The sequence below is a fragment of the Narcine bancroftii genome, chromosome 13 (assembly GCF_036971445.1).
Source record: "Narcine bancroftii isolate sNarBan1 chromosome 13, sNarBan1.hap1, whole genome shotgun sequence".
Classification (NCBI taxonomy): domain Eukaryota; kingdom Metazoa; phylum Chordata; class Chondrichthyes; order Torpediniformes; family Narcinidae; genus Narcine; species Narcine bancroftii.
The window spans coordinates 20,098,498-20,111,844 of NC_091481.1; positions in this window are offsets into that span (position 1 = coordinate 20,098,498).

The window sequence follows — 13,347 nt, forward strand, 5'->3', positions numbered from 1 at the left end:
TTCTTTGGGTGTAAACACTGAAAGTCTTCTTTATGTACAGGACCTGGATCTTAGTTTGTAGCTGAAAATGTAGGATGGATGCGTGGCGTTACTTCATCATCGTGGGCTTTGTTATATTTTTCATATTTCCTTGTGACACAGAAGGAAGCCATTTGGCCCACCAAGTCTATGCCAGCTCCTTAGCATTACCATCAGTCACATTCTGCTCCATGGTAACCTGTTCTCTGCCATAAGCCCATTGATTTTCCCCAGTCCCTCTGTCTCCACCTACAGAACAAGGCATTTACACTCCTCAATGAACCCCCCAACTTATCTTTGAGATGTGGGGGGTAAAAAAACAGAAGCACTTAAGGGGAACTCGTATGGACATGGAATGTTGTGTTTGGAAAGTATCGGGTTCGGTGGGTCACAGAGAGACGAGTCTGGACACAAATGTTACAATCAAAGGTAACTTTATTTAACACACGGGAGACAAATGGGAAAAGGTCAAACAATACTAAATTACTCTACTACTAACCAACTATATAGACATTCACATTGCACCTGGGTTGGACTCTGATACCAACGGCCACCTATCTTCTACACACTCCCGCACAGGTATGCACTTCACATTCCGGGACTTTCAAACATACACCCGATTCCCTGTGCCAATGGAGGTGCAGCTCTCTGCAAGCACTGATCTATCACATTGCTACGGCTCAACCTAAGTGTAATGCACACCTTACTCACAACTCCTCCAGTGATGTCCACAGTTGTGACCTGGCATGGAGCGATTCGGGACTTGGACCAAAAGGCAGAGACAAAGAAATGCGGTGTGTATCAATGTTTTATACTGTTCTGAGCTGGCCATTGATGGCATTGAGTCATGTAACTGAGTCAATGGTATGGTCTGCACTAATGGGTGGCCGGAGTCCAGCCTTGATTGGCAGGTGATGTGACTTCTGAATAAGTTTCAGACAGGAAGGTCACATGACCATTCACAATCCACAATGTTCCAGTCAATTATGGTTATATGGTTAAGTGGGACACGTGTTCCTCGACAAATCCACATATAACATGGGAAGAATGTGCAAACTCTATCCACAGCTCCTAAGACCTTGGATCTGTGACACAGTGCCACTATTCCTGATGAGGTGTTGGGTCAGGGGTTGAATTGTGGAGTCTTTGATATTTATAGCATTGAAAAAATTGTTTGGCTCATTGTGCTGATGTCTCTTTCAGTTTAAAGTTTGCATTTAAATTTATTTGTCACATTATACCCAGCAGAGTGACATGGTATCTTCCATGAGCATTTTAATAGGTCAGCTCTAACGTACATACATTCATATAACGTAGAAGGACAAGGGCACAATTACAGATCAATTGTTACAAAGCAAAGGTGGTATCTGAGCCTTGTTGTGAGCCTGTTGGCTGCAGGGAAGAAATTGTCTTTCAGACTTTTGGGGCACGCTCTTTCCTTCACAATCTTGAACCTTTTCTCCAATGGGAGAAGAGAGTGTGTTCGGGATGGAATGGGATCTTCAGTGTGCTAGCGGCCTTTTCTAGATCATAGGAGATGTACATGTTTTTCTGATGTTCCAAGCCACAATAACAACTTTCTGCAGTTTCTTACAATCTTGAGAAGAGCAGCTCCCATACACCCTGTACACATCCAGCAAGCATGCTTCCAATGGTGCACTTGCTGTGGGATAGAATCAGAATTTATTGTCATGAACAAGTCATGAAATTCAGTGTTTTGCAGCAACATTATGCATATTATCACCATCTTGTATTGTTACAATATATTAAAAAAATAATTTCAATAACAGTGGATGAAAAGTAAGGCAGTGTCTTTGGTTCATTGATTATTTGGGAATCTGATGGCAGTGGCGAAGAAGCTGTCCTTGTGCTGTTAAGAGCTCATTGTTAGGCTTCTGTTCCTTTTCCCCAATAGAAGCAGAGAGAAGAGTGCATGGTCTAGCTGGTGGTGATCTTTGAGGATAAAGGCTGCCTCCTCCTGTAGATGTCCTCGATGGAGTGGTCTGGTGCCTGTGATGTTGCAGGCTGAGTTAACAAACTGGAGTTTATTCTTGTCCTGAGAGTTGGCATCTTCAGATCAGGCAGTGATGAAACCAGCCAGTCGGTTCTCCACGGTACACCTGTAGAAGTTTGTGAGAGTCTTCGGTGACATATTGAATCTCCTCAGACACCTCACAAAGTATAGCCGCTGGCGAGCCTTTTCTGTGATTGCATCAATGTGGAGGTTCCAGCACAGATCTTCGGAGGTGTTGACACCCAGATATTTGAAGTTCTTGACCCTCTCCACTACTGAGCCCTCGATGAGGACTGGGTTGTGTTCCCCTGACTTCCTGCTGAAGTCCACAATCATCTCCTTGGTTTTGCTGATGTTGAGTGCAAGGTTGTCTATGTGGGGGACATACAAACTTCCTCAGTCTTCGAAGAAAGCAAAGGTGTTGGTTTGCTTTTTCATCATCGCCTCAATGTGGTCAGGTCATTTACACACAAGAATGTCTAAGTTCAGCTTCTAAATGAGCACGAGTGTAAAAGAAACGTTCATATGTGAGGTCAATAAACTGTTACTTTTGTTTCATTCAGATACTTAGCAATGTGTGTCCTGATAATGAACAGTTATATTTTGGTTTCTGAGCACCCTGGAGCTGTCCACCCACTGCACTGTGTAATCTCCTTAATCAGAACAGCAGTGGGTCACTGAATATTAACTACCATAAATATTCGAGTATAATGCAAAAAGTTTTATACCGAAATTGGAACTCAAAGTAAGTGGTGGTGGGGGGGGAGGTCGCATTATACATGGGAGTAAAATTTTTAAATTTTTCTCTGTCAGTTTTAATGATGTAAGATTATCAGCGGCCGCCTACATTGATGGCAGGCTGACTAGGGGGGTCGTTGAGGAGAGACAGCAGCGCGACTCGGGCGAGCGAGGGGGGAAGAGAGATGGCAGCACAGTTTAGGTAGGGAGAGAGACACCAGCGTGAATTGGGTGGGCGAGGGGGGGGGGGGAGAGAGATGCCAGCATGACTCAAGTGGGCGAGGGGGGGAAGAGAGACGCCAGCATGTTAGGTGGGCGAGGGGGCCGAGAGATGCCAGCACGACTCAGTCACGTGAGGGGGGGGTCGTATTATACATGGGGTAAAATTTTTCCCACTTTTTCCACTCAAAAATGGGGTGGGGTCCTCAGTATACACAAAACACATTATACACAAATATTTACGGTATGTACAGGAATGGTCCTCTGCAAGTACATCTAACTTGTAGGTTTCTGTGTTGCCAGTGGGTGCCTGCAACCATTATAATAATGCAGGCATACTATTTGTACTGCGCTCACTATACATGGATGAATTGTAATTTTGACCACATTACTTTCACCTCTTAGTTTTCAAGGGCAACTCAGCTTACGTTGCCAGTAAAAACCTGTTGAAACAGGTACCATCTGAGCACCTTTATGACTGAAACCAATTTGGATCATTAAAAAAAATATTCTCTTCTGTGTACAGATATGATCCTTTGGGAATGAAGCTATCAAACAACCTTTTTGACTTACTTGAGTTTCCATTGATTTTGAAACCAATGGAGTCAAACTTGACCAGACAACTTTAGAGTATATGAAAAAGGCAAAGTGTTCAGCATTGATTTGATGCATTCTTTTAGTGGCTTGCTTTGTAATTCTCTATTTACTTTAAGCAGTTTAATAGAATTTCTTTTTCTGAAGGCGGTCAAGGAAAATGTCAGTGATTGTCTTGTTTTACAGTTCAATTTGGAAAAGGATTATACATAATATAATCAGAAATTATGATTGAAAGAGAAAACGTTACCAGATTAGATCGAAAATTCTTCATCAAGTTTTTGACAAAGAGCTTTGGGGATTAAATGTTACCTTCTCCGTCAGTAGATTCTGTCTGGCTTGATGCATTTTCTGCTTTTATTTCAGATTTTCTTTTTAAAATATTTGTATTGAGTTTAACAAAAACCCTTTCCACATGGTATACTAACGATAAAATAAATCATACTATATACATATCACAATATATCAATTGTGATATCAATTGTAAATAATATTTGAATACAAAAATTATAAAACTTTCTTTTTTTGGCTTGGCTTCGCGGACGAAGATTTATGGAGGGGGTAAAAAGTCCACGTCAGCTGCAGGCTCGTTTGTGGCTGACAAGTCCGATGCGGGACAGGCAGACACGATTGCAGAGGTTGCAGGGGAAAATTGGTGGGTTGGGGTTGGGTGTTGGGTTTTTCCTCCTTTGCCTTTTGTCAGTGAGGTGGGCTCTGCGGTCTTCTTCAAAGGAGGTTGCCAAACTGTGAGGCGCCAAGATGCACGGTTTGAGGCGTTATCAGCCCACTGGCGGTGGTCAATGTGGCAGGCACCAAGAGATTTCTTTAGGCAGTCCTTGTACCTTTTCTTTGGTGCACCTCTGTCACGGTGGCCAGTGGAGAGCTCGCCATATAACAGGATCTTGGGAAGGCGATGGTCCTCCATTCTGGAGACGTGACCCATCCAGCGCAGCTGGATCTTCAGCAGCGTGGACTCGATGCTGTCGACCTCTGCCATCTCGAGTACTTCGACGTTAGGGATGTAAGCGCTCCAATGGATGTTGAGGATGGAGCGGAGACAACGCTGGTGGAAGCGTTCTAGGAGCCGTAGGTGGTGCCGGTAGAGGACCCATGATTCGGAGCCGAACAGGAGTGTGGGTATATCAATTGTAAATTTGAAGCATAACCATAAATATTACATAACTTATTTCATTCAGGACATCAAATTCTATAGTGTTAATAATTAAATCATAACTCATACTATATCTAGAAATAATATTTGAATACAAAAATTATAAAACTAATACACACAAAATTCCCTAATACAAGATACTTAATACTTCTCTCATGTTGTTCTGTGATATGATCTAAATTAAACCCCACTTTTTACTTATTTGTCTTAATGATATTTAAAAAAGGAGAAAAAATATCCATTATATGATACATGTAATATTTGTGAAGCTTCATTGATTCATATGTTTTGGGAGTGTCCAAACTTAAAACATTTTTTGAAAAATATTTTCCAAACTTTATCAACTATTCTTAAGACTAAATTAGAACCATGCCCTTTGGTTTATTTGGTTTTTCTCTTGAAGAGGATACATCTCTGTCCTCAACCCAGAAGAGAATCATAGCTTTTGCTTTGTTGATAGCTAGTCGAGCAATTTTGATGAAGTGGAAAGATAATGTTTTACTCACTCACATTCAATGGTTACATGACAACATGCCTTATTTAAGATTGCATCTTAAATATTAGATCTAATTCTTTTCCGAAGTCTAAATTTGATAAGATGTGGGGCGCATTCATGGATTATCATAATCTGAGGATTTAAGTGGTGTGGATGCTCCAGGAATTCTCTGACTGGTGACTGGGGGCCAGCATTCGATTCATATTGCCAATGTATACAGATAACTTTGTTTAGAGGGAGGGTGAGGGAGGGTGTAGATTAATAGGGATAAAAGTTTTTTTTCCTTTTTATTATTTCAGATTTTCAACACCTACAATGGGGCTTGAGTGCATATGAAAATCCTGGACTATAAATCCTTGACAATTTTTTGCCTTCAAGGTGAACCTTTCAGGTTCAAGATGAGAAAGCCTTCGAGATCACATTGAAATTTTAATCAAATCTTTCTCTTTCCAAGTTATATCACTTAATGTTGAGCTCACTTCTGAAGTTGGAACTAATGCCCATCATGTGCCTTGCTACGAAACAGCAAGTTATTCCAGAAAGCAAAGTCCCATACAACACAGATGGAAGAGTTTTGATTGGTGGGCCTACGAGGAAAAAGTGAGAATGGAGGTATTTGAATATCTTCCTCCTTCAACAATGTCAATAGTCATCTGGTAGATTTTTTTTTTAGATCCTCACAAAGTGAAGAACTATGTTAGTTTTGCAGCTACCTTTCATTCTGAATTGAGAAATTAATATATTACAGCCTGAAAGTTCTCATTTGCAGACACAGCATGGTTTGCATAGAGGTTAGTGTAATGCTGTTACAAGGTCAGCGACCTGGGTTTGAATCCCATGCTATCTGTAATGTGTTTGTATGCTCTCCCTGTGTCTGTGTGGATTTTCTCTAGGTGCTCTGGTTCCCTCCCCCTCCACCCCTCCCAACACCTTCCAAAAATGTACGGGAGTTGTAGGTGAATTGGATATAATTGGGCAGCATGGACTCGTGGGCCCATTAGTGTGCTGCATGTTTACATTTAATTAAAAAAAAAATGTATTTAAAACATTTTAATTTAAGTGCACTTTGCCAGAGTTTCTCAATATGTAGTCTGCAGATCACTAGTGCTTCATTTTGATGTGGCAAAGACAAATATTACTGACATAATAAAGAAGTAATAGTTACTACTAAGAAGGACAAAAGTAGCAGTTGCACCAGAATTGCATTATTTCCCAATTTCTCTTCATGTTACACAATATCTTGAGATGGAAATTTACATCTTGACTGTGTTGAAGTTTTGTCAGTGTCTGCTTCACAGCAACGTCAGTGCCTTCACCTCGCTGAGTACAGTAACTGAGGCTCATTCTCAGGGCATTTAAGAGGGCATTAAACGTTTCCCTTAACAGCGACACTCGCATAAAATAAATGAAAGAACAGAAGATTGCATCTGACCTTCTGATCACTTCCATAATTTTCTGTCTTACTGTTGCATTGAGATCCAAGTAATCATATAAATGATCATTCTAGGCCAAAGGGCCTGTCCCTATGCTGTACTGTTCAAAATCCATCCTTTACAAAATGGCAAGAGAATGCTCATGTAGGTTAATGTCTGTGCTCCTATTCTGGTGACCTGCACAAAAGGGTCTGGTGCTCTTACAGTGGTGCCACCTGCCTGGTAAGAGATCAAAGCAAGGCTCGGTTTATTCTGTGAGAAGGACCCAAATAATCAAATGCTACTATTTCAAGAAAAAAGCAGGAGAATTATCTCCAATATCCTAATTAATATTCATAACAACAATATTGGGCATTTAACAGATATAATCGGATCATATTTACTTTTCCAATTTCAACATGAACTGTAAATTGATTGACGTCTTTCTAACAAGACACCTGAAATTTCTGAAGTACTTAGTTGGGTGAAGAATATTTTGACACATCTACAGGTCATGAAAACAGCTATATACATTCAAATATATGAAAAGGGATATGTATAAGAAGCTAAATTGGATTTCTTCCTGCTCATTCAAATATGACCAATTCAAAAACAAAAATGATTCATTTTTAATTTAATTTAATTTAGACATCCAACATGGTAACTGGTCATTTCAGTCCATGAACCCATGCTGTCCAATTCACCTACATTCTGGTACATTTTGAATGTTAGGAGGAAACCGGACCACCCAAAGGAAACCCACACAGTCATGGGGAGAAAGTACAAACTCCTTCCAATGCTGGATTCGAACTCCGATCACTGGTGCTGTAACATCATTGTACTAACCACTAGGGTAACTGTGCCGTTCTTGTGAGTAACCTTTACCAAGTTTAGAAAGTCTCTGCAAAAAAAAAGGAGGCATGAATGAATAAATTATAATAGCCTTGTGTAATTAGGTTAATTGAGAGAGACTTTAGAACACAAAATTTGTAGATCCACCTTTCTTTAAAAAAAAAGAAACTTTATTCATGATACCAGAAGGAGCAGCTTATTAATAACAGACTAGGAATGTCCTGCAGCATTAGGCTCAGTCGATTGTGGGTAGAGCAAGTTTTGAGCTAGAGCATGTCAGACTCCGTATTGGGACAGGAATAGAGGGAAGCAATTAGGCCAAACCTCAGAGGACAAACCGCAGTAGGAAATGCAGCTGTCAGATTGAGCCTGGGAAAGGGAGAGGACAAAGCAGAGGAAAAGAATTCAGGGATAACATTATATGCTGAGAATGGTTAAGATTAATAACGGAAGCTCTCGTGGCATGTGTAATTAAGTTTAGTGAGCACCAAACTGGAAGAGAATCGGAGATTCCGAACGCAATATACTTGGGAAAGCTTTCAGTCATAAACATTTTAAAGAAAACTACCCGTTCAAAAGAAAACTAAACATTTAAATAAGATCATGCCATTTGTGATAATAAAATTCACAGATGTGATCAGCCAGTCCCATATTAACAGATTAAGCAAAATAATGGACAATGAAATCCCTCGCTCTGGGTTTTCAAACTTCTGTTTTCAAACTTGCGAGACCTATGGACATTTGCCATACATATTGTTAATGGGAGCCTCCTTCCTGACAGCTTCACTGATTCAACTTCTGGTGAAAGAAGTTGATCTTCATCTGAGACGCAGTTAGCTCCATCTACACCGTCTAGCTACTGTTTGGTTTTGTTTCACTGGATTTTTTGTTAACTTTTTAACATCAAGAGGAAGGTTGTTTTGAGTAACTTTGGCTGATTCATTATATTAAAAAAAAACTTCTATTTAAATTATTTTATTTTTAGTTCTTACAACAACTTTCAAAATGAAGACTTGTCCCTTCCTATTGGAGGTTTTTGTGGACATATTCCTCTCGGGTGCTTTGCAAGCAGTTCTTCCTTTTCTTTTTCATTATTTTTATTAACATTGAAATTTATCATCCAAAAATACAGAGTACATATGGATACATGTTAAAATTCAAAAAGATACATTATGTTTAAATCATATCATTTCATCCAAGGTTCCCCACATTTTAATCAAACAGATTATATTGTATTGATATATTTCATTTTTGTTTTAAAAAAGGAAAATCTAAACCCACAAACTAAGAAATAAGCTGTTCGGTCAAAAAAAAGAAAGACAGAATTCTTATCAAAGATAAATTACCTCATTATTCAACAGTTCTACCATCATAACAAATCAACGATTATAAAAGTAACTCAAAAAGGATCTCCACATTGTTTGAAAATTTAACTTCAAATCGGAAATTGAGGATCTGATCTTCTCTAAACTTCAACGTGACATGATGTCACGTAGTCATTGAGCACGTGTAGACAGGGTAATCTCCCTCCATCTGAGCAACGCCGCCCGCCAAGCCGTAAGAGAAATAAAAGCTAATCAATTAATTCAAAAGCTTTTTGCATGTTTTTGATGTTGATGTTAATTTGAACTTTAAGTCTCTTCCTAATACAATGACTCTCTGTCATAAGTGGGAATTAGTTATTTCCAAATTTAAAACCCACATGAAAAAGGGGTAGAAATCCAAACCCCTCCACTTCAAAATTTCCTCATGGAAATTGATAGTCTGCACCAGTAATAATTGAAAAAGTAATCATTACAGTGAAATAGACCCTCCGACGTCATTTAGCTCCTTGGTAGCTCGGTGGTCTTTTATAGCACATGATATGGGCCTTGAACCAGCCACTCTTCAATCTGAACCTCATCATCAAAGTGGAACTCAACAGTGCCTATGAGAATCCCTGCAAAGGCTGAGGACCCTCTGATATCTGTCTCTGGGGCTGACGTCAGAACATAATTCAAGAGGTGACAAGCCCTGATGGGGTGCCAAGGAAAGCACTGAAAGTCTATGCTAAAGAACTAGCCGAAGTGTTCACGGACATTTTCAGTTTCTCACTGCTGCAGTCCGAGGCTCCCACCTGCTTCAAAAGGACGTCAATGATCCCAATGTCAAAGAAGATCAAAGAGATCTGCCTTAACGACTATCAGCCATATTTACTGTGATGAAATGCTTTGAGAGGTTGGTCATGGGCAGAATTAATGTGTACATAAGACATAAAATCACCAGCTCTCCACTGAGCTCTGGACCACCTAGAAAGCAGAAACTCTTCATTTTCTACAGCTCGGCCTTCAACACCATTGTTCCCTCTGTGCTGGGCAACAAGATCCAAACCCTGGGCCTCTGTATCCCCCTCTGCAATTGGATCCTTGTCAGAAGACCAGTCAGTCCAAATTGGAAACAATGTCTCCTCCTCATTGAAAGTCAGTAGAAGCGCACCTCAAGGATACATGCTTGGCCAACGTTGATGGGTTCCAGTTGGCTGAAACCACTTTTCCATGGTTGCAATGTCCTGGCAAAACCTTTCTCCATGTTCGTCACTGCACCAAGATCAGCAGGGAAGATGTCCAAGTGCCAACATAGAAAATTAATTTTTAATGTCATGTTGCCCTTCATGGTTTTGTATTCTTGAAGCATATTAAAAAAAGAGGAAATTACAAAAATAGGTAGTATCTAAAAGTACATGATAGGAAAAGATTACGGTGATATTCGTGATCAGCAGCCCAAAATCCATCAAATACACCCAAAAGTGTTCAGGAAGGAAAATCTTTGTTGTCCAGTGTAACATGAGTTTTACATAAGTAGGAAATGGATGCAAAATTATTGCAGGAAATCAAAGCTTCATTGGGAACTGCAGTCATGGAGAATCACCCTGAGAACACAGCAACTTGTAAATAATCACTTTGAGAAACCAAGGCTCAAAGAAGGGCGACGTGGTTGGAATAGTAGTTAGTGCAATGCCTTTACAACACCAGCCATTGGGACAGGGGTCCAAATCCCGTGCTGTCTGAGTTTGCACGTTCTCCCCGTGCCTGTGTGGGTTTCCTCCTACCATTTGAAACGTACCAGGGTGTAGATCAATCGGGTGTAATGGGGCAGCACGGGCTTATGGACTGAAATGGCCTGCTATTGTTCTGTGTGTATGCAGAAACACCTCGAGGAATGAATGGCTGATGCAATAATCCATCAGGAGAATTAAAATCGGTTGAAGCAAGTTTCTGCAACAAGTGGCAGGAAGGTATTAGAAACTGAGAGCATCCCAGGAAATGCCATGATAAATGAGAACACTGTGACAAATTACTGGGAGAAGCAAGGAGCGCCGTTTTAAATTGCTGTGAGAAACTCAAATGACAGCAGCTCTGTGATGAATCTCTCCAAGAAGTAAGACCGTTGTGGTCAATGTTCCTCTGAGAACACAGATTGTTGGAGATGAATCCCTGTGGTAAAGAGAAGCCTTGTGATAGCTTGCTGCAAGAAATGACAGCAGAGCAATGAAACTGGGATGTGACAGTAACTCCCAATGAGATACTTAGATGCCATATTAATTTGTTGCATAAAACAAGTCTTCTCCTTACTGGCTGATTATGTAGCCAGGATGTTGTTTCTGGCTCTTCCTCAGGCAGACATTTTCTCCAATTCATGGTAGCATCGAGATTAATCTATCTGGTGACCCAAATTCCTCAGGGGTCCCACATGACTCCCAACAGAGACTCCTAGATCTTTGTAGCTTCTCAGAATAGGGAGTGAGCTCCTATTTATTTGTTTCAAAAAAAGCTAATGAAAGGGCTGAGATTGAGACCAGAAGCAAAAAAAAAAATCCTGGCAATATATTTTTGCCTTGAACGCTGTGAAGGATGCTGTGGAGGTCATTTATGAAGAGGGGGTATGAATGCACTTTCCATGGGTCCTGGGTAAGCAGCTGTGAACAATGAAGGAAAAAAACAATTTTTTTCTTTGTTGCAATTCCAGCAGTCCTTGAGGGGTGACCGGAACTGAGGCAGTTCATGGAAAAGTTCTAATGCCTTGGCCACACTTGTTCCTAGACACTTTGAACACTCAAGAGCAAGTGATGACCCTAAAGTGGTCCATGTGTCCAGGTATAGCATGGCCAATCTACTGCCCCTGAGCCAACTGCCAGCAATTGCCCATTTTTAAGTGGCTCATTTGGAGAACAAAAATGGCAGTGCTGCTGGAGCTACTACATTGGCAGCGTTCCTGCTGGTGTGGACCATAGAGAATAGGGAGCATAGACTCAGCTATGCCCAGTCTGACTGCTTTACCTCTGTACAGACTTTAAATGGCATGTTAAAGGAGCCAATGGTAGTTTAAAAAACTGCTTGTAATTCTGTATATCTTTCTGTCTGTGGCTTACAACCGAGATTTGTGTGTATGTTATACATCAGGACTGGCCTGATGTACAAATCTCTGCAAACCCAAGTGATAGAAATTGTTGTATGAAAGAAATGAGTGTCACATTACATCAGATGTAGAACTGAGTCTCAATATGCAAACCGATTCTGTGTTTTAAAAAGATGGTGGTGATTGTAGTGTGGATGGTGGAAGGTCATGTGACCCCTCTGTAATCTAGAGGGAAGTCGCATCACTTGCCAGTGAAGGTTGGACTCTGCCCACATATTAGTGCACACCTGACCATTGGCCCCTTTAAAACACTCACTGATGACCATTGGCCCCTTTAAATCATTACTGATTACCTGGGCTGGACTCCTCAGCTTACTGCACATTAAAAGCCTTCCATGTGCTTCAGCAGGGTCTCTCTCCTCCTTGGTCCTGACCAAGGAGGTCCTGACCTCTGCTCTATTCTTGGTTGTGAACTGTGCTTCTCATCGAAGGAGTCGTTGGAAAGGTATGCACTTCACTTAGAGTGGGACCATGGTATTGTGTGGGAATACTTAGCATTGAGTGGCTCCCATTGGGACAGGGAATCGGGAGTGCATGTTGAAGACCCTGTCTTGTAAGAGTGTGTTAGTAACCATATATTAGTGCATGTGGGTAGCAAAGAGGGACAGCGATTATGCAGCCACAGATGTCAGAGATTTTCGTATCTAATGTGAATGCCTACGTAGTTTTAGCATTGTGTTTTATCTCTTCCCTGTTATGATCCCCCCCATGTGTACAATAAAGATTACTCCTTATTTGTCAGCTTGTGTCTGGGCTCCTTCTCTGTGAAGTCACCGAAGCTGACTTCAATCTCCCGTAACTGCAGTGATCCTCATATAAATGTTTTATGAAAGGAGATCATGGACAGATGCATCGGAGACCAGAAAATGGTGTTCTTTTTTGGTAAGGGTCTGTGGGAAGATTGTTGATCATTAGATCGAAAAATAAACAGAGAGTGAGCGTATGAGAAAATTAATACTTGAAATTTGATATTCACTGTTTAGATGAATAGGAGTTTTATCCAGAGGTGGGCAAAGTTGACCCTGAATCTGAAAGGGTGATGGCTGGAAAGAAGTCGTGTGGTGATACGAGTTGGCGAGATCCAGAAGATGGATCATGAATTCAAGTTGGGTAACTGAAATGGAGGAAAAGAGCGAGGAATTGTAAAAAAAAACTAATGAATTAGGAGGCGCAGAGCATACCACACAGTTTAAAATCACTGAGGTTCAGTTCAAATCAATGGCTGTGAGAAGGCTTGATGAGTACATTTTCATTGAACCTGAATGGGATAGAGATCGAAGATTTTAAAAACCAAGAGATGACAAGGGCAATGTGAGATGATCAAAAGAAGGGTATAAAAAATGAACTGTTGAAGATATAATTTGTTGATTGGAGTCAA